Source organism: Meriones unguiculatus, chromosome 21, assembly GCF_030254825.1.
Source record: "Meriones unguiculatus strain TT.TT164.6M chromosome 21, Bangor_MerUng_6.1, whole genome shotgun sequence".
NCBI lineage: Eukaryota > Metazoa > Chordata > Mammalia > Rodentia > Muridae > Meriones > Meriones unguiculatus.
The window spans coordinates 47628392-47650156 of NC_083368.1; positions in this window are offsets into that span (position 1 = coordinate 47628392).

Genomic DNA, 21765 nt, shown 5'->3' on the forward strand with positions numbered 1-21765 from the left:
TTTTGTTTTGTTTTAAAGCTTAGAGTATACATAGATTCAAAGCTTCAAATATCTTATGCAGTTAGGAGGTATACTAGTTTGCTAATAAAAGACTTCTAGCAGAGAGAATGTTGTGCGACTATATTTATCCTGGAGTGTAAGAACAGCTAATAAAAACACATTTTATGAGTATACTGAATATTTATAATTTGATTCTTAAATTCAATGACCTGAATTATGTGTAATAATATGTATATTTATACATATATATAATTATGTACATATAATTGTATATAAATATATTTTAATATATAATTATTTATATAATATGTATTTATCTTGTATATAAATATATTCTAAACAGTAAATACAATTTACAAGAACTAGAAAGATGTTTTTGGTTAGATAATTATTTTAAGTAATGTATAAATTCCTCAAAGTTATTTCTCCCTGAAATTTTAATAAACCATATGATTGTATACATTTTAATATAATTAATGAATCATGCTTTAGTTTACTAAAAATCAAGCCTCTACCAGGAAATCTTGCTTAAATCTTCACTTTGCTTCATTTTAAGATCTTCATATACATTGTGGAACTATGCATTGTCTTTTTCTGCAGTAAATCTTCTATTTCTTCTTTGCCACTGATTTGAAATGTGAGATAACTTTTCATGACCCCAAGAATTCTAGTAGATTTATATTAATTAGGATCTCAATGCTTTGTTTAAGGAATGACAGTACAGGCAATGCATTTTAAATACAGTTGAATTTAGACCACATAAGGGGCCTATGATATAGATGAGTACAGAGGAGTATTATCACTCGAGGAATGTTCATAGAAGATACCCTGAATTGATATTACCTAAACCTTGAATTTCAAGAATATAGCAACCTATTTAAATATGTAACAACCTGATTACCAGCCTTAAGTAGATAATGATATAGTCTCAAAGGTCAAGCAAGAAATACTATCTAATTGACCTATCATTTCTATTTTCAGAGCACTGCATATTGAAGTCAAGGTTTTCACTTAACATTTTTACTGTTGCCTGGATTGAGGAAAAGACTAAAAATGTTCATATGAAGCAACAAGCAAGAATTAATTTCATTTATGAGAAAATTTTATATGATTTAGCAAGAATTAAAATTATATTTCTGATTTACAATCATTACTAAAATATGATTTTTATGGTGTGAAATAGAGTCACAAATAAAAGGAAGTATGGTGTGTCTTGGTACCACTAAATTAAGACTTTTGAGAGAAAAATAAATATTTTAACCAACTATTCATTAATTTCTTTATTTTATTTTATTTTATTTTTTTTTGTCAGTTACATTTTATTAACTCTGTATCCCAGCCGTGTCCCGATCCCTCATTCCCTCCCAGTCCCTCCCTCCCTCCCTCCCTCATCTCCACAGTGCCCCTTTCCAAGTCCACTGATGGGGGGGACCTCCTCCCCATTCATCTGATCCTGTTTTATCAGGTATCTTCAGGACTGGCTGCAAAGCCCTCCTCTGTGGCCTAACAGGACTGCTCCTCCCTTCGGGGGTGGGGAGACCAAAGAGCCAGTCATCGAGTTCCTGTTAGAAATAGTCCCTGTTCCCCTCACTTTGGGAAACCAATTGGTTACTGAGCTACCACAGGCTACATCTGAGTGGAGGTTCTAGGTTATATCCATACATGGTCCTTGGTTGAATGTCAGTCTCAGAAAAGACCCTGTGCCCAGATATATTTGGTCCTTGTGGAGCTCCTATCCTTTCCCCATCAGACTAACTCCCCTTCTTTCTTATGATTCCCTGTACTCTGCCAAAGGTTTGGTCATGAGTCTTTGCTTTGAAAACACTGCTAGTTAGAGTCTTTCAGATGCGCTCAGTAGACTCCTGTCATACGTTCAATGCACATCCCATCTGTCTTTCTAAATGAGGATTGATCATCTTACCCCATGTCCGCTCAATTGATTATCTTTTTTAGGTGTATAGATTTCATTATGTTTATCATATCTTATAGGTCTATATAAGTGAGTATATCCCATGTTTGTCTTTCTCCTTGTGGGATATTTCACTCAGAATGATCTTTTCTAGATCCTACCATTTGCCTGCAAATTTCATGATTTCCTCCTTTTTGATTGCTGAGTAGTATTCCATTGTATAAAAATACCACAATTTCTGTACCCATTCCACCGTTGATGGACATCTGGGTTGTTTCCAGGTTCTGGCTATTACAAATAGAGCTGCTATAAACATGGTTGAGCAAGTGTCCTTTTTGTGTACTTGAACAAACTTTGGGTATATACCTAGCAGTGGTATAGCTGGGTCTTGAGGAAGCACTATTCCTATTTGTCTTAGAAAGCGCCAGATAGCTTTCCAGAGTGGTTGTACCAGTTTACATTCCCACCAGCAGTGGAGCAGGGTTCCCCTTTCTCCACAACCTCTCCAGCATGTGTTATCGCTTGAGTTTTTCATCTTGGCCATTCTGATGGGTGTAAGGTGATATCTCAGGGTCGTTTTGATTTGCATTTCCCTGATGGCTAATGAGGATGAGCATTTCTTTAAGTGTTTTTCTGCCATTCGATATTCCTCTGTCGAGAATTCTCTGTTTAGCTCTGTTCCCCATTTTTTAATTGGATTACTTGGATTGCTGCTTTTCAGCTTCTTTAGTTCTTTGTATATACTGGATATTAGTCCTCTGTCAGATAAAGGGTTAGTGAAGATTCTTTCCCAATCTGTAGGCAGTCGTTTTGTTTTGATGACAGTATCCTTTGCTTTACAGAAACTTTTCAGTTTCATGAGGTCCCATTTATTGATTGTTGCTCTTAGAGCCTGTGCTGTTGGTGTTCTGTTCAGGAAGTTGTCTCCTGTGCCAATGAGTTCTAGGCTGTTCCCCACTTTTTTTTCCAATTGATTTAGGGTATCTGGTTTTATGTTGAGGTCCTTGATCCACTTTGACTTTAGTTTTGTGCAGGGTGATAAATATGGATCTATTTTCATTTTTCTGCATGTAGACATCCAGTTGGTCCAGCACCATTTGTTGAAGATGCTGTCTTTTTTCCATTGAATGGAATTGGCTTCTTTGTCGAATATCGAGTATTCATAGGTGTGTGGATTTATTTCTGGGTCTTCTATGCGGTTCCATTGATCCTCCTTTCTGTTTCTATGCCAGTACCATGCAGTTTTTATTACTGTTGCCCTGTAGTACAGCTTGAGATCAGGAATGGAGATACCTCCAGATGATCTGTTGTTGTACAGGATCGTTTTGGAGATTCTGGGTTTTTTGTTTCTCCATATGAAGCTGAGAATCTTTTTTTCAAGGTCTGTAAAGAATTGAGTTGGTATTTTGATGGGAATTGCATTGAATCTGTAGATTGCTTTTGGCAGTATGGCCATTTTCACAATATCATGTCTACTCTATATTTTCTTCAAAACTATTTTAAAATATGTTATTTTCCTATTAGAAGTAGATGTTATGATTTTCAGTATATTTAACTGGTTTGAAATAGTATATGTTTTCAGACATTAAAATGTCTAATCTGAGATCTAAGTTTCAGCTTCTTACCTAGTTAATTATCTACCCACAACAAGATTAATTTTCAGATGATCAAAGATTTGTGAGAATAAGTCAAACTATAATGGTTGATCTTCTCTTCTAGCTTATTCCTTGTCCTTCTCCTTTTTCTCCTTCTCCTTCTTTCTTGTTTCTCTATAGAGTTAGCAAAACATGGTATGTTATGTAGTTTTGTTATTGCTGTGATATAATACTGTGATAAACGCAATATGGTGGTGGAGTTGGTTTGATTTGGCTTTGTTTCCAGGGCACAGGCTCTCATGAAATAGAAGTCTTAGCAGACCTTGGGAGCTTCTCTGGGGATTCTAGTAGGCAGCACAGCTACCTGTAGACCCTTGACTTCAGACTGGACCTCTTAAGTTTAGGGAAGGTCTGCTTTGACCTGGCTCACTATTTGGGAGGGATGCTTGTGGAGCTATGAGGGAGAAAGGGCACACCCACATAGCCAGCCACACCAGCAGAATCAACCCTGGGATCTTTGGTGTGACAGATGTCACAGCTAGATCAACCTCACATCCAATTATAAAAAAAAAAAAAAATGAGTTACAGAGCTAAACAGGACTCTCTAATGGCCGAGAAGCATTTAAGGAAACGTTCACCATCCGTAGTCACCAGAAAAATGAAAATTGAAGACTCTGAGATTGTGTCTTACACCTGTCAGAATGACTAAGTTACAGCACATGCTGGCAAGCGTGTGGAGTGAGGGGAACACTCCTCCACTGCTGATGGAAGTAGAAACTTGAAAAACACTTTGGAAATCAAACTGGTGCTTCCTCAGAAAATTGGGACTCATCTATATGACTCCTGGGCATATACACAAAAGAACTTCCATTGTACCACAAGGACATTTGCTCAACCATGATCATAGCAGCATTATTCATAACAGCCAGAATCAGGAAACAACCTAGATGTCTCTCTACTTAAGAATGGATATAAAAACTGTGGTACATTTACACAGTGGAATACTACTCAGCTATAAGATCATCATGAAGGAGGTAATCCAGACCAAGAATGACATGCATGGTATGTACTCACTCATAAGTGAATATTAGCCAGATACAGGATAACCATGCTATAACCCACAGACCCAAAGAAGCTAAGTAATAAGGAGTGCCCCAGGGAGGATGCTTAAATCTCATTCAGAAGGGGAAATAAAATAGATATCTGAAGAACATGTGGGGAGGAAACTGGGTGAGAGAAAGGGTGGAGAGGGAAGAGGATGGAGATCAGATGTGGAGAAAGGGGACTAGGAGGATAGAAAGAATGGAAATCAGTGGGGAAGGGGTCTCTCTGAGACCAGGGAGGCTCATTGGAGTCTATGGTAGTGACCTTAGCTGAAACTTCTAGCAGCGGGAGATATGGAACCTGAAGAGGCCACGTCGAGTAGCCAGGTGGACTTCCAGTGGAGGGAGGGGGACATCAATCCACACAAAAACCTTTGACTGAGCCAACCAATGACTGGCCCAACTTCAGTTGCATGATGTGAAAGACAGCCCAACACTGACACTATTACTAATATTCTACTATACTTGTAGACAGGAGTCTAGGATAACAGTCATCTATCTGAATGGCTTTACCCAGAAGGTGATGAAAACAGATGCAGGGACCCTTAGCCGAACATAAGGCAGAGCTCAGCGAATCTTTTTTTTTCTTATTATTTTTTATTAATTACACTTTATTCACTTTGTATCCCCCCTGTGGTTCCCTCCCTCCTCCTGTCCCAATCCCTCGCCAAGTCCACTGCTAGGGGAGGTCTTCTTTTCCTTCCTTCTGATCCTAGTCAATTAGGTCTCATCAGGAGTGGCTGCATTGTCTTCTTCTGTGGCCTGGTAATGCTGCTTCCCCCTCTGGGGGAGGTAACTAAAGAGCAGGCCAATCAGTTCATGTCAGAGATAGTCCCTGTTCCTATTACAGTGGAACCCACTTGGATACTGAACTGCTATGGGCTACGTCTGTGCAGGGGTCTTAGGTTATCTCCACGCACAGTCCTTGTTTGGAGTATCAGTATGAGGAAAGACCCCTGTGCTCAGAATTCTTGGTTCTGTTGCTCTCCTTGTGGAGTCCCTGTCCTCTCCAGATCTTACTGTTTCCAACTTCTTTCCTAAAATTCCATGCACTCTGCCCAACAGTTGGCCGTAAGTCTCAGCATCTGCATTCAAAAGTGGCTTGAGAAGTATATATTGCAATGACTATATTGTAGAATGCATTAATTTCAAAATCAAAATTTTATTTATACATGGGCAGATGGACCCACAGAGCTTAACTGTGACACATCAACACTCAGAATTGAGGATAGTAATGTGGTGTACATTTCTTATAATTGTAGCTGTTTCAAAATGAATTTGACAAGAAAAAGATATAACTCAACCTGACATTAAAACAAGAGTAGTTAAGCTGAGAAAATACTTGTTTCCTTATATTCTAATTTAAGTATTTTGAAAATGTGAATATTCATTAGAACTTAGAGTTATCATAATACATAGTATATATAGCATGCAAAGTATTTAAATAAAAATCTATAAGTAAAATGTTCCAGTGATTAAGAAGCTAATTTGTAAGAAGTATCTAATGTGTAATACAAAAGCAGGGAACTGGTTAAATTAGCACGCTAATACAGGTTGTGAAAATTTCTTTTATTAACACAAGTAACAATGAGTATGTAATTATTGTTTACGACTCAGATAAAATACAGCATCACTTCACATATGTGTATGTGTATATGTGTGTATGTATATGAGTGTTTGCACATATGTGTGTATATATGTGTGTATGCATATATGTGTGTATGTATATGTGTGTATGTATATGTGTGTATGTGTGACCTTTGATGTCATTATTCCCTTTCTGTGTTATGAAATTCCTTGAATCTTAATTGTAGACCTTACCATTCATAGAATAGTGACTGTGTCTTAACCTTTTTTGAGTAACCATAGTACTGTATGTGACCAAAGACACAGAAGAGGTATGATATGAACAACTTTCCCATGGTGACAACTTGGTATTCTTAGTCATGAATAATTTTGCAGGAAGCTGAAACATCATAGCACTCAAGCAACTATGTGTCAAATATTTTTAATGAAAATATTTATTAACAAGGCAGGAAGCAAGGTTTTAGGAATAGTTCAAATACCATCTGAAAAATCAAAGATTTTGTAGACAATTTAACAATGAAAATGATCATTGGGTTAGATGTGAAATAGCACGACTAACAAGCCATGGCTTTAGCAAATTATCAGACAGCTTCAAAAGTCTGTAATTAACAACTGTGAGGTTAATAACTCTCCCCAATGTTTGTTTATATGGTCATTTCCTCCTTATGACTTAAGAAATATTGCTTTCTACTTGTTTTGTCTGTAACCAGGTAAATTGTCTGTCACATTCCTGTTCTTCTCTTGTTATTTTTCTTGAAGCTTAGATGTCTTAGCAGAAGCAGAAAATATGTCTTTGGAATTTAATGAAGTCAGTATAAAATTCCCATTTAAAGGACTCTGAGTTCTGAAATCCTCAGCTAAATCTTTGCCGTAATAAGATTTCCTACTGAGAGACCAAACATCTGCCATTAAAAGTAAAAGAAATAAACAAACAAACAAAACATACACATAGATTTACAGTCACAAAATAATGACAGAACTCAAACTTGCTTGATTTGAGAAATTTGGCATTATAAAATTCAATAATACTGACATTTCTATCAGTGCTTGCGTGAGTGAAAACAAAAGTTTGTACACGTGTGAAGACATGAATTCAGGACCAAGAACCATCAGGAAACATACATTGGTACCCACAAACACTCACTTATGTAACATATAGATATATAAACACACAAAAAGAGAAAGATCAGTTTGCACAAATATTATTGAATTTTACTAAAGACTTGTAAAGGGGAATTCAGCATTTAGCTTAGATTGAAGGGAAAGAACAAAAGGAATGAATACAATTTTGCAAATGAGGGCACCTCCTGCCCATTGTCAGCCATCTAGTTTGAAGAGAGAACATTATAATTTAGGCTCTCTCAAAGGTTTAAATAAATAGTGATAATTAACTCCAAATTAAAAGCTTCTTTAAAGAAACCCTGAGAAATCAAGACTCAAAGAATGACAAAGTTTGTGTGAGGCTAAATTTCAGCTAAAAGTAGAATGCACCATTTTTAAGTCACTGAATTTTAGGTTATCTTTTAAGATCTATCCAAGCCTGCTTGAATAATAAAAGCATTCTTTCAAATGAAGTAAGTATTAACCTAGTTCTGAGGTTTCTAGTATTCTTTTATATTAAAAAGTTTGAACTCTGAAAAATTGAAAACTTTGATGCACTAGAGGAAATTACATATCTAGAAGTATCCCAACATCTTATTGTGCTATAAAAACAGTCACGTCGTATTCCTTAATTCAATGCTGAAAGAAGCGTACATGCTCCTTCTGTCCCTCTCCCAGAAGAATGTTGAATTGTAAATAGAACATTGCTATTTATTTTCCAAGTATCTCCACCTTATTTTATACCACCTCAATTACCCTACAATTTATTATGTTGCTCTCTATTTCAAATTCTAACTTGCTCCAAATGCATCACACACTTATGTATAATTCATTTTAAACACCTGTAAATATCACAAACCCTGTGCTTTCTTCACATGCATACAAATACATACATTTCAGTGTGTGTGTGTGTGTGTGTGTGTGTGTGTGTGTGTGTGTGTGTATGTTTGAGAATATTGTCTATTGGTCTTTTCTTCTTTTGCCATATTATCCACTATTCTAACTAGACTAAAAGTTCTCAATTATTTCTATTTATTTATTTATTTATTTATTTATTTATTTATTTATTTATATTTTATTAATTACACTTTATTCACTTTGTATGCCCCCATAAGCCCCTCCCTCCTACCTTTCCAGTCCCACCCTCCCTCCCTATTCTTCACACATGCCCCTCCCCAAGTCCACTGATAGGGGAGGTCCTCCTCTCCTTTCTGATCTTAGTCTATCAGATCACATCAGGAGTGGCTGCATTGTCATCTTCTGTGGCCTGGTAAGGCTGCTTCCCCCTTCCCCCTCAGGGGGAGGTGATCAAAGAGCAGGCCAATCAGTTCTTGTCAGAGCCAATCCCTCTTCCCATTCCTATGTAACCCACTTGGACACTAAATGCCATGGGCTACATCTGTGCAGGGGTTCTAGGTTATCTCCATGCATGGTACTTGGTTGGAGTATGAGTCTTGGGAAGACCCCTGTGTTCAAATTTTCTGCTTCTGTTGCTCTCCTTGTGGAGTTTCTGTCCTCTCCAGATCTTACTATTTCCTACTTCTTCTTTTTTTTTTTTTCAACTGGACAAACAATGTTTAACAGATGAAAAGAAATTACATTTAACAAAAATATCTTTTCAAATTTTTAAAAATTTTTTTTTTCAATGCAGTTTATTCAGGAACATTGAACAATCCTCGGACCCCGGGGAAAGCCAGCCCACAGCTTAAATAGCCTCTGGGTAGCCAACCCAGGTGTGCCACGGGGGCAATGCAGATAGGTCCACATACATGGAAGCAAGCCAGATCCTCGGCCTTAGCCAAATGTGGAGTTGTTCGTGACAGAGAGCACTCACCATCGGGAAGGTGGAAGGCAGAAAACAGGAAACAACCTAGGAACCTACCACAGAGGGCCTCTGAAAGCCTCTGCCCTTCGGACTATCAAAGCAGATGCTGAGCCGGATGGGCAACTGTTGGGCAGGTGAACGGAATTTTAGGTAAGAACTGGGAAATAGTAAGAGCTGGAGAGGACAGGGTCTCCACAAGGAGAGCAACAGAACAAGAAAATTTGAACATAGGGAACTTCCCAGAGACTCATACTCCAACCAAGGACTATTCATGGAGATAACCTAGAACCCCTGCACAGATGTAGCCCAGGGCAGTTCAGAGTCCAATTGGGTTACATAGTAATGTGAAGAGGGACTGCCTCTGACATAATCTGATTGGCCAGCTCTTTGATCACCTCCCTCTGGGGGGGGGAGCAGCCTTACCAGGCCACAGTATTTCCTACTTCTTACATAAGATTCCATGCACTCTGCCCAACAGTTGACCATAAGTCTCTGCATCTGCTTTGATTATCTGTAGGGCAGAGGCTTTTAGAGGCCCTCTGTGGCAGGTTCCTAACTTGTTTCTTGTTTTCTCCTTCTTCTGATGTCCATCCTCTTTGCCTTTCAGGATAGGGATTGAGCATGTTAGTCAGGGTCCTCTCTCTTGGTTAGTTTCTTTAGGTGTACAGATTTTAGTAGGTTTATCTTATGTTTTATGTCTGTATGAGTGAAAATATACTGTGTGTGTCTTTCTGCTTCTGGGATAGCTCACTCAGGATGATCCTTTCCAGGTCCCACCATTTACCTGCAAATTTCATGATTTTCTTATTTTTCATTGCTGAGTAATATTCCATTGTATAGATGTACCACAATTTCTGCATCCATTCTTCAGTTGAGGGGCATCTGGGCTGTTTCCAGCTTCTACAAGTAAATTATATTATAAGTAAAGCTATTATAAGTAAAGCTACTACAAACATGGTTGAGCAAATGTCCTTATTGTGTACTTGAGCCTGTTTTGGATATATGCCTAGGAGTGGTATGGCTGGATCTTGAGGAAGCGTTTTTCCTAGTTGTTTGAGAAAGCACCAGATTGATTTCCAGAGTGGTTGTACAAGTTTACATTCCCACCAGCAGTGGAGGACGGTTCCCTTTTCTCCACAACCTCTCCAGCATGTGTTGTCACTTGAGTTTTTCATCTTGGCCATTCTGATGGGTGTAAGGTGAAATCTCAGTCACCTTGGTACCTAAACCTTAAAAAGACCCAACAAAGAAAGAGAATTTCATGCCAATCTCCCTTATGAACATTGATGCAAAAATACTCAACAAAATACTTGCAAACCAAATACAAGAACATATCAAAGAAATCATCCACTATGACCAAGTAGGCTTCATCCCAGGTATGCAGGGGTGGTTCAATATATGGAAATCCATCAATGTGATACACCATGTAAACAAACTGAAAGAAAAAAAACACATGATATTCTCCCTAGATGCTGAAAAATCATTTGACAAAATCCAATATCCATTCATGTTTAAATTATTGGAGAGATCAGGGATACAAGGCACATATCTAAACATAGTAAAGGCAACATACAGCAAGCCTATAGCCAACATCAAACTGAATTGGAGAGAAACTTAAAGCAACCCCACTGAAATCAGGGACAACACAAGGCTGCCTACTCTCTCCATATCTATCTCTTCAACATAGTTATGGAATTCCTTGCTAGAGCACTAAGACAGTTGAAGGAGACCAAGGAGATACAAATTGGAAAGGAAGTTCTCAATTATTTAGATATAACTATTTAAAAAATCCTCCCTGACTGCAACATATCCTTCCACCAATGGAGTTCTCTCTTGTCTTCCAATTACATCACAGATTCTGAAATGTTTTTAAACTTCAGGATAAATTTGTTCACTTGGTATCTACATCATCTCTCTACAGACCTCCACCCCAAGAGTTGCTGTGTTATTAATCCTCATGGACACTTGTAATCTTCTTTTTTATTCATGAAACCCTTGCAATGCTTATGTATTGCACTTTCCCATGTTAGTTTTCTCTGGACTTTCTTTTTCATTCTGTCTCTTTACAGATTGCTCCTGAATTGAATGAGATGAGAATGGGATTGTCTCTAAAAACTTGATATCATCTTTATACTAACTTTATTGTGATATGTATGTATGGTCTAAATCATGGGCTGAATACTAAATGACTGCTTTGGCCTCTCCTCTGAGCTTATGTCCAATCTGCCTAGCAATGGTCATTAGGGAAATTTAGAGAAGCCTACATTTTAGTCTGTTTAAGATTAAACATGTGATATTTTCCACCAAGACTAGAAAATTCTAAGCCCAAACTTTCTGATTTAGTTATTTTCACCAGTAGGTCTGTTCACATTCTGTTTGTTCACTATGTTCCTTGTCTAAAATATTACAACTCCCCATCTGAATTTTTCCTGTTTAAGCTCAGCTATGAGGTCCCTCTGCCCTGAAATAAGACCCTTTGACTCACAGTTTGCCCCTAAGCATGATGGCAGCCTCTAAGATTTGTGTTTTACCATAAAGTTAAAGAGATTGAACACACACACATATGCACACGCACACACACACTTTCTTCTTTAAGAATTTGGGTGACTTATCCTTTTCCTCCATGATAAAAAATGAAGTATTAACACACTCTGTAAGGTTGTCTTGAAGGGATGCCAACATTGGTACGTTTGTGTGGACTTCTTTTATTTCATTAAACTTTCCCCCATCACACATGTCTAGCTTAGTGCAATCTCTTTCTCTATATTTATTTCTATGCCTCACTTTGCCTAGGATGATGCTCCCCATTTATCCATGATACTTTAACAACATCTCACTCTTCAATAGTCAATTAACTTCCTTTTACTCAAGTCATGGATATTAGACAAATAATATAGAATAACCATACTAAAATCTGTACACCTGAAGCAGCTAAGCAAGAAGGAGGACCCTGGCTAAGATGGTCAATCCTCATTTAGGAAGGCGAACAGGATAAACCTGGAAAGATGGAACAGGACAGGAGCCTAGCACAGAGGCCTCAGTAAGATTCTACTCAGCAAGGTATTAAAGCAGATGCTGAGACTCATAGCCAAACTTTGGGCAGACTGTAGGGAATCACATGATAAAAGGGGGATATAGAAAGACCTTGAGGGGTCAGTAGCTTCACAAGGAAAACAACAGAACCAAAATATCTGGGCACAGGAGTCTTTTCTGAGACTGATACTCCAACCAAGGACCATTGATGGAGATAACCTAGAACTCCTGCTCAGATGTAGCCCATGGCAGCTCAGTGTCCAAGTGGGTACCCTAGTCAGGGGAACAGGGACTGTGTCTGACATGAACTCAGTGGCTGGCTCTTTGATCACCTTCCCCTGAAGGAGGAGCAGACTAACCAGGTCACAGAGGAAGACAATGCAGGTATGTAAACCTTTATGTGTCAAGGTTTTTACATGCAGCTTCAGACAGACAAAGATGAAAACTTTACATTTGAGTATCCATTGTCTCATGCAATTCTATTAAAATGCATTTAATATCTACTGCGTCAATGGGTCTCTAGAAATGGCATAGAAATATTATTTATTATAAATAAGGTAAAGAACAATATAAACACAATAACATTCTCTTTATTCCAATAGGAATATATAATGAGTACACAAAGGAATAAAAGAAACAAGGAACTTCATGGTTTGGGTATAGACAAAAGTGATCTGGGGAATTTTAGTTGAAAAAGTACTTCAAATTGGATTTTACCATTCAAGAATGGGGAGTGCAATATAGATACATTGAAGTGTTCTTAACTCATCAAATATTATACGTAACTTACGGATACTCAGTAAAAACATAATGTGCCTCTTGAGTTCTCTTGTCCACCATCATAGACTACAAGAGTTCATACAGTTAATGAAATGCAGAGGATCTACATCTGAGAACCAGTTAGGCTGTTGGGAGAACTACACAGGCAAGCTCAGACAGTTTTGTAAACAGTGACTGTCGTATGCCTCTAAACACAATGACATAAGGCTCACAGGGAGTGGTATATCCTTCATAGAAAGAACTGGAGCTATGAAAAGGCACATCCATGGACAGATGTGGTCCCTTATAATACCTTCCAGTGTGCTAAGACAGTTGAACAGCCTCATGCCTTATTGAAATGCGTTTAAGAGAAGGTCTGTTTTGTGACTCATAATAGAACTAATCATAGCTAACTGAACTATGGTAGGTCTTGCCGTCCTCAGACTTGTCCTGAGTAGAATTAACTGGTGTCTTGGGCTGAACAGACTTCTTCAAGAATTTCTAATGCATCTTTTCATGGAGACTCTATTGCACCTGTTACTGTTTAAAAAAAAAAAAAAAAAGAGTTCCTTGATCACTGGCAAGATGGCTCAGAAGGTAAACGTGCTTACCACGAGGCCTTATCCCCTGAGTTTGGCCCCCCAGAATCCACTTGGTTGAAGGGGAAAACCTACTCCATGTTGTCCTCTGACCTCCACAAGTGTCCTCTGGCACACAAACACCCCACTTCCCAAACACACACCTAGACACAAATAAGTAAATGTAAAAATTTAAAAAAAATTAAATTCTTCTAACAATGCATTTAAAATTACTTGTTTTATAATTTGAGATTAGAATATAATTATGAAATTCCATCCTTTTCTTTTCTCTATCCAAACCCTCCTCTGTACCCCTCCATGCTCTCCTTCAAATTCCTGACCTCTTTATTGCATTAATTGCTGTTAAATGCATATACATATCAATTTTTGAAGTATGACATTCAAGCCATGTATTTCAGTGGGTTTCACATACTCCAAATCATAATACATATGAAGCATAAAACCTTAATTACACATTATAATGAAAACAAAATTTCAAGAATAATATAATAAGGGATATATGTGTTTTTTGAAATTTTAATTGACTAGACTTTCTAGCCTTTTAATGATTTGCACAATCAGATTAAAACTAGCATCCAACCATTGCTTCTTTATATTTTTAGCTTATAAAAAGTCACCTGGACAAAATAAGCTCAGTCATGGTTTAAAATGTCTTTCTTAACAATTAGATGTCCAACTTGCTTAATAAATTTTGGGTCCTTTACTATGTGGCAGATTTTATTGACAATTAATTAATTAATTTGGCATGCTCTACAGGCATACTATTGCTCCTGCTCCCAGCATTCCTCAGTTGCCTGTCGCTATTCGGCTGCCCATGCTTTCCCCTTCCACATCAGTATGTCTTCTGTGTCATCCTTCTTCTCTTTCTTTTTTATTTATTATTCCACTGCAATAAGGAAAGCACTTTTTTCTTAAGAATAACAGGATGTAGGAGATTTTATTTTGCCACTGTTAACAGAATTTACTAGGAAATGTCCTCATTTCAGTGTGTGAAGAACTGTTGAGTTTCTTACTTTAGATAATTACTTCTTCAAATATATTGTGTGCACTAATTTCCTTTGGGATTGAACCTACTCACTTGTCACTTGGAGTACTGCAGCGGAGTCACTTGCTTTGTGATTTCTTACATTGATTCCAATTATTAATTCAGATATGAAATAAAGGCAGCCGCTCCCTTGAAATTGTTTTTTACTGTTTTTTTTTACACCTTTAGTAGACTTGATCACTTCTTTTCAAATATTAAGTTTTCTCAGAGCCACTATATTAACTTGCTAATTTCTGAAGTTTAATATTATTTTTATTTATTCCTTGAAAATTTTATACGTGTATACAGTTTATCTGTTTCTTTCTTTTATAAATAATTTTATTGCTGTAGAGCCATAGATACTCAGTTTTCATAATGGAGCTGTTTTGTCCAATAATGAGAGAGGTGAATCCATTTGACTGTCCACATTCTTTTTTCGTTTTCCTTTTATTAAAAATAGATTCTCTTCTCATACAATATATCCTGATTACAGTTTCCCACTTTTCTACTCCTCTCAGTTCTTCCACACCTCCGTTCTCTTCTGAACTTACTTTATTTCTGTCTCTCATTAGAAGAGAACAAACTTCTAAGAGGTGAAAACCAAACCTAAAATAATAATCATAATAATAATATAAAAAATATGATTTTTATTAATCTGATGTAATTGTCATCTTGGAGGCTTACTGCCCCCATCTGCTAACCTAAGCCTGGTCCTGTAAGCTTCTAGCCTCTGTATAATCTACTCTAGGCCTAGAATGCTAGACTTATTATTGAATAAGCTCACCCGTTTTAGTTCTTTCTGAACTCTGGCTGGGTGTTTTAATGCTGTTCTGGCTCAGATACCTCTCCAAGCTCACTGATACAATTAGGCTTCTCTCAGTTTCTCACTGAATTGCTTGGCTTGGCCTCAAACTAACTCTAGCAATTTGTTCTAATCTTCTGGTTCCTTCTCATTCTGTGGCTCATTCTGTCTTCTTTACCTGTGTCTAGCTTGTTCTCTCTTCAACCTCTCCCTCTAAAACTCTCCTGCTAAAAACCTCATCTGAATTCCACAAACTGAACTTCCATGATCTCAACTTCACTGCACTCTCTCTCACCTCACTCTCCATCGAAATGTCTCTTCTTTTTCTCTCTCTGTGCTCCTCTTCTTTTTTCAGTTGCCTCTGCTGAGCAGCACTGAACTCTGCTGGCTGAACAGACCTCACTAGAACTCAGCGATCTGCATGCTTCTGTTTCCTGAGTGCTAGGATTCAGCGTGTATACGACCACACCTGGTATTACATCCAGATTACACAGACCTGGAAGGTCTTCAGATGTGATCTCTTGCGACAGCTGCCATGTTCTAAATTAAAAATCCTCTACAACATGCAGACTGGGCAAGGCAAACCTACAGAAGGAAAAGAGCCCAATGAGCAGACACATGAATCAGAGGCTCACTTGTTCAGAATCTCAGGAGTCCCATTAAAAAATTAAGCTGAAAGCTGTAATATACATATAGACCCTGCGCTTGCTGTTCTTGTCTCTGTGAGTTGATTCAGAAGCCTTGCTCTCCTGGTGTCCATTTAAGTTAAGATTTATTAATAATTGGTTTACTACTTCCTAAGATTCAAAACAAGAACAACAGCAACAACCATTTTTATATTCTCTGCCAATGACAATTATTTACTTTCCTTCTGCTTTATGTTTTAATTTATATGAAGGAAAACACATACACACACACATCAATACCCAACCCTCTAAATGAAGCATTTATCTGACATAAAGCAAGCTAAGTTTAGAGTTACTAAAGGGAGTAGTGATAGCATGCTATGATCAATGGCTCCGCCGTAGCCTTTCTTTTTCTCTTTGTCTCTGACTCTATCCCTCCACATTTAATGTGGTTAAAAATGATACAATGAACATCAGTACAAAGTCCCAATTTATTTCTAATATCAGAGATCAGACCTCTACTCTTGCCTGATGCGTCTAAATCAAAAAGGGGGAACTGTAGAGAGCTGCGGAATGCTATGCCTTAAAGATGGAGCTGGTTTCCGCCTTCTACCTTCCCGATGGTGAGTGCTCTCTGTCACGAACAATTCCACATTTGGCTAAGGCTGAGGATCTGGCTTGCTTCCATGTATGTGGACCTATCTGCATTGCCCACGTGGCACGCTGGGGTTGGCTACCCAGAGGCTATTTAAGCTGTGGGCTGGCTTTCCTCAGGGTCAGATGATTGTTCAAGGTTCCTGAATAAACTGCATTGAAAAAAAAAAAAGAATAAACTAAAAAAAAAAAAAAATTAAAATAAAAAATATTCAAAAAATGAAAAAAAAATGATACAAGTGACACAAAAAACTCATCACTCTATCAAAAGTTTACTGAAAACATGTCTTTCCTTAGTCTCCTGGTTTTCAATAGGATTAGATAGTAATACTACAATAATTATCAATTAATAGTAAGTATAGATTTTTAAAATGTTCTTTTACCTGTTAAAGGAAAGAATAAATGCCACTTTAAGCTATGTTTTAATATCTTGGTATAAGACAATATTTAATTGCCTAAGAAATAATGTAACTGGCATCAACTTTTATTGCTACATTTATTTAAAAAGCTCAAAATTATGGTGTTGCTAAGCAACATGCTACAATGTAGGAAATTAAACATATATTAAATTTTTGTGTAGGGACCATGTGTGGATGTAACCTAGAGCCCCTGCTCAGATGTAGCCTGTGGTAGATCAGTAACCAAGTGGGTTTTCCCTACTAAGGGGAACAGGGACTGTTTCTGATATGAACTCGATGGTAGGCTCTTTGATATTACCCCTCACCCCCCAAGGGAGGAGCAGCCTTGCTAGGCCACAGAGGAAGACTTTGCAGCCAGTCCTGAAGACACCTGATAAGCCAGTATCAGATGTAAGGGGAGGGTGTTCTCCCTTATCAGTGGACTTGGAAAGGGGCAGGGAGGAGATCAGGATGGTAGGGTGGGATTGGGAGGGAAAGAGGTAGTGGGATACAGCAGGAATACAAAGTTAACAAACTGTAACTAATATTAAATAAATAAAAATTTAAAAAATCATAATTTTTTGTATATGTATGTATATATATGTAAATATGTAAACACGTATGTTTCTTCTTTTATAAATATATTCTGACTTTAAAATGACCATTTCTGCTCTACTGAAAACCTTCATTAATTTTGTCTTACATCTCCTATAATTGACACCTGGAAAACATGATGCAATTCTTTTCAAAACAAATTTTGATTAACCTTTGCATCAAAATAGACAATATTTTAAACATAATTGAATATATTTATTCATTAATTCTGCATAAATATTAATATTATGTAGATCTCTGGAACCATATTAAATAACATTTGCAGAAACACTTGAAACCAACTTTCTACATCAAAGGTTTCCTTTGACATAGGCCATATCTTGCGTGAAAATGTTATTATATTGGCACAATAGAAGAAATTCTAAAGTGATAGACTTTTATTTAGAGGGAGACTGAAAAAGAAAACATGATCTTGATTATAGTTGATGTTGATACAACCAGGATGAGGAAGGGTTGTACCAAAAATTTACCATTGATTTGTGATGATTATTAAATTTTCAATGACACAAAATTACATTTTACATACAGGGCACATACAAATAACCTAAACTCAAATTACCAGTTTCAAAGCTATGTTGAAAAGACATTGAAGGTTAGGGAATATCAGACTCTTGTATCTTGTGAAAAGATTGAAAACACGGGTAACTTCATTACTGTGAGTAGTACAAATATTAAACCTTAAATTACCTTTCTACCGAGGTAACTATATTGGTTAAAGCAAAAGATAATGGGCAAATTTTACCAATTATGTAAATGGAGGACTAATTATGTAAATAGAGGAAGCTAAATTTTAAAAGTCCTGGAAATAATCTAGGACATTAAATGTAAGAGAGTGCCGGGAAGAAAGCCCAGGGCAGAATGGCAGGACTTGGGGAAGTCATGTGACCACTTTACATCTTAATTTGTTTTGTTGAAAATATAAATGGACTAAATTAGTGATAAGTGTGTTTCTGTTTTAATGTCCAACTCATTCTTCCTCACCAAGCAAAATCACTAAAATTAGAGATTTTAAAGCCATGAAACATGGGGCATTAATATACATGGGTTGTTGCTTTCTTTAATGTCTACAGTTAAAAAAAAATCATAATTGAAAGATTGATGTGGACTACTTGGAGTGGGAAACAATAATTGTGGATGGGGTGAGTATATACAGAAAAGATGGGGGCTAGGGAGAAGATTAAGCAAAACTCAAGACTTGTCAAAGTCAGGACTCTACTAATGAACATGACAACTAAAAGACAACAACAACAAAGATAATATAGTTTGGATGGAAATCTCCTGCATGGCTGGACAAAACTTAGTGCTAAATAAGGGTTGCTTCCCTATGAGTTCCTGGCTTAGGAAATCTCCAGACCTCTCAAAACAATATAGGTTATTGCCACTGCTCTTGCTTGTCCATTAAAAGCTGATGATTTGACCAGTTTCTAAATATGCTGCACGTTTTGCATAGAGTACACAAAAATTAAACTAAAATTAACTAGGAAGCTCCCTCCCTGAGTGCTGGTTTTCCTACCAACAGAAGATACCATGGTGAAGAAAATTCACCAGCAGTTTTATCCAACCATGGGTTATTTGTTCTACAAGGACCTGCGGACAAAATGTACCCATTTATCTGACGTGAGAATGAATACTTGGGGAGTTAATGTCCACATTCTGATTAGATATGAATCCTGCTACACATACCGTAATACATGGCTAGTACTAAACCTAAAAAAATTTTTTTTGGATGGTAAGACATGGCCTACAGAGGAATTCCATGGGGTTGTTTTGCTAAATGGACATATTACCAAAGTGCCTTCTAAATGTATGTTTATATTCATAGATAAGTACTGCTTTCCACTCTGATCAAATAAGTTTTTTTATCAATCTATCTATCTATCTATCTATCTATCTATCTATCTATCTATCTATCTATCTATCGCAGAGAATGAAGGTAAGAGAAGAGACAATTGAAGTAGCTCAATTGTTGGGAATAAGTAACTGTTAAGTCCGTATCCCTATAGGAACATCTATAACATTCCTTTAAGTCTCATAAAATATTTTGGAAGAGGGACAGAAAGACTGTATGAACAAGGGGATGAGAGGAGTATTATGAAAGGCTCCCTTTTCAGTATAACATGGCAATTGTTGCCATGAACACAGCATAGATATCATTATCTGCACAAGACCTATACGCACACATGTACACATCCAAAACATACATATGCACACACATACACAATATACATACAAATACACACACAGACACATATACACAGACACATTCATACACATACATATACACACATACATACATTCACATACACAAAAACATATATACACATGTATACACATGTGTACACACAAACACACATATACATACCAGCATACATACACACACTAACATGCACATATGCTAACATACACACATATACATACATATATGCATAAATGTAGATACATACACAGATATTCACAATATACACACATGCATTCATACATATATACACACATACATACATATTTACACACATACTAGCATATACACATTTACACACATATACACCTACATACATACTTACATACATACATGCACACATTACACATAGCTGTACACACACATATAAAGAAATGTGTGGATGAAATTAGGAGAAGAGCTACTTAGGAAGAAGAGGTCATCACGAGTGTGAAGAGGATATGAGAGGGTAATGAGGGTGAATATAATCACAATATATTGTATGGATGGATGGATGAAATAGGAAAAAGATGTAAATTTACACTATTATACTGTCTGATTCCACTTTAAAATAGATTATTTTTTAAAACAGATTAGTTTTTCTAAATATCTTAAAATAACCTAATGTTAAATAGCAAAAACTGCAGCATTAAAAGAAATGCCATCTTTGTAGTTAATACTGTTTCTTGTTCTAAGAACAAAGCAAACTTAAGTGAATATTATCTAGAACCAACAGCGTGAAAACAGTCTTTATCTTCAAGTTCATAGTTTAAAAGCTTACATCCATTTCCTGTAGGTCAGAAAACTTACAGGTGAACAGCTTCATGGTAAGTAAAGTCCTTTACATTGTCCGTGAGCCCATGCACCACTCTGTGAAAGCTTCTTCTCAGAGCGAGAGCCGCTGTCCACAGGCTGCAGTATCACCTGTCATGCTTTTTATGCCCACAGGCTGGATTTTCATTTAAATGACAATAAGGACCATTTCAATTCTTTTAAAACTTGAAATTGCTCTTATGCTGTGTCATTTCAACTTGATGGTTTTCATCCATTTTATTTCAATATATTTATGGCAACGCATCCAACCTTTAATGACTGTACAGTGCATTGCACTTCATCATGTAAATACACTACATTTCCTTATATAAACATAATGCACTCTTTCTATTCGTTTGTCACCCATTGTTCCTATTCCACTTGCTGTTGATTAAATTCATGAATAATTATTGTTTTCAACAACTTATGAAACACTGCAGTTTACAATACTCTGAGTCTTCTAGGTCTTGTGAAATTGCTCTATCTACAAAATGGCTGCACTAATGAACACACTTTCTACATTTCTGATTTTCTACAACCTAAAAGATGTTTAAGATTAAATTTTGCCCTTAAATATCAATGAGCATGCAAAAGTATATTGTTTATAGTTTGCATTCACCTAATTAGTAGGAAACCTGAACTTTGTTTTTAAATATTTCATAAGCTCCCCTAGCTGATTCTTAAGAGAAAATATCACCAATAGTTTTATTTAAGTTAGAAATTTAACAAATAATATAGAACACATATTTGTCAAATTGTAACGAGGGTCCTTATTATTATGCTACAAAAGATTTAATGGAGTTTATTAACAGATAAAGCTTGTCCATTACTTTGTGTGGATAGACGTAGATGTGGATGGAGACTTGAAAGACTGCTGTAGTTTGGATGCAGACTGTCCTCGAGAGCCCCATGTAATTCAATCCTTAGTCCACCGCAAAGTACTATTACTATGTGGCAGAGCCTTAAGAAGGACACAGATGTCCATCTCGTTTGCCTTTCTGACTGAAGATTGAGCATCTTACCAGGGTCCTCCTTCTTGATTAGCTCCCTTAGGTGTACAGATTTTAGTATGTTTATCCTTTATTATATGTCTAATATCCACTTACA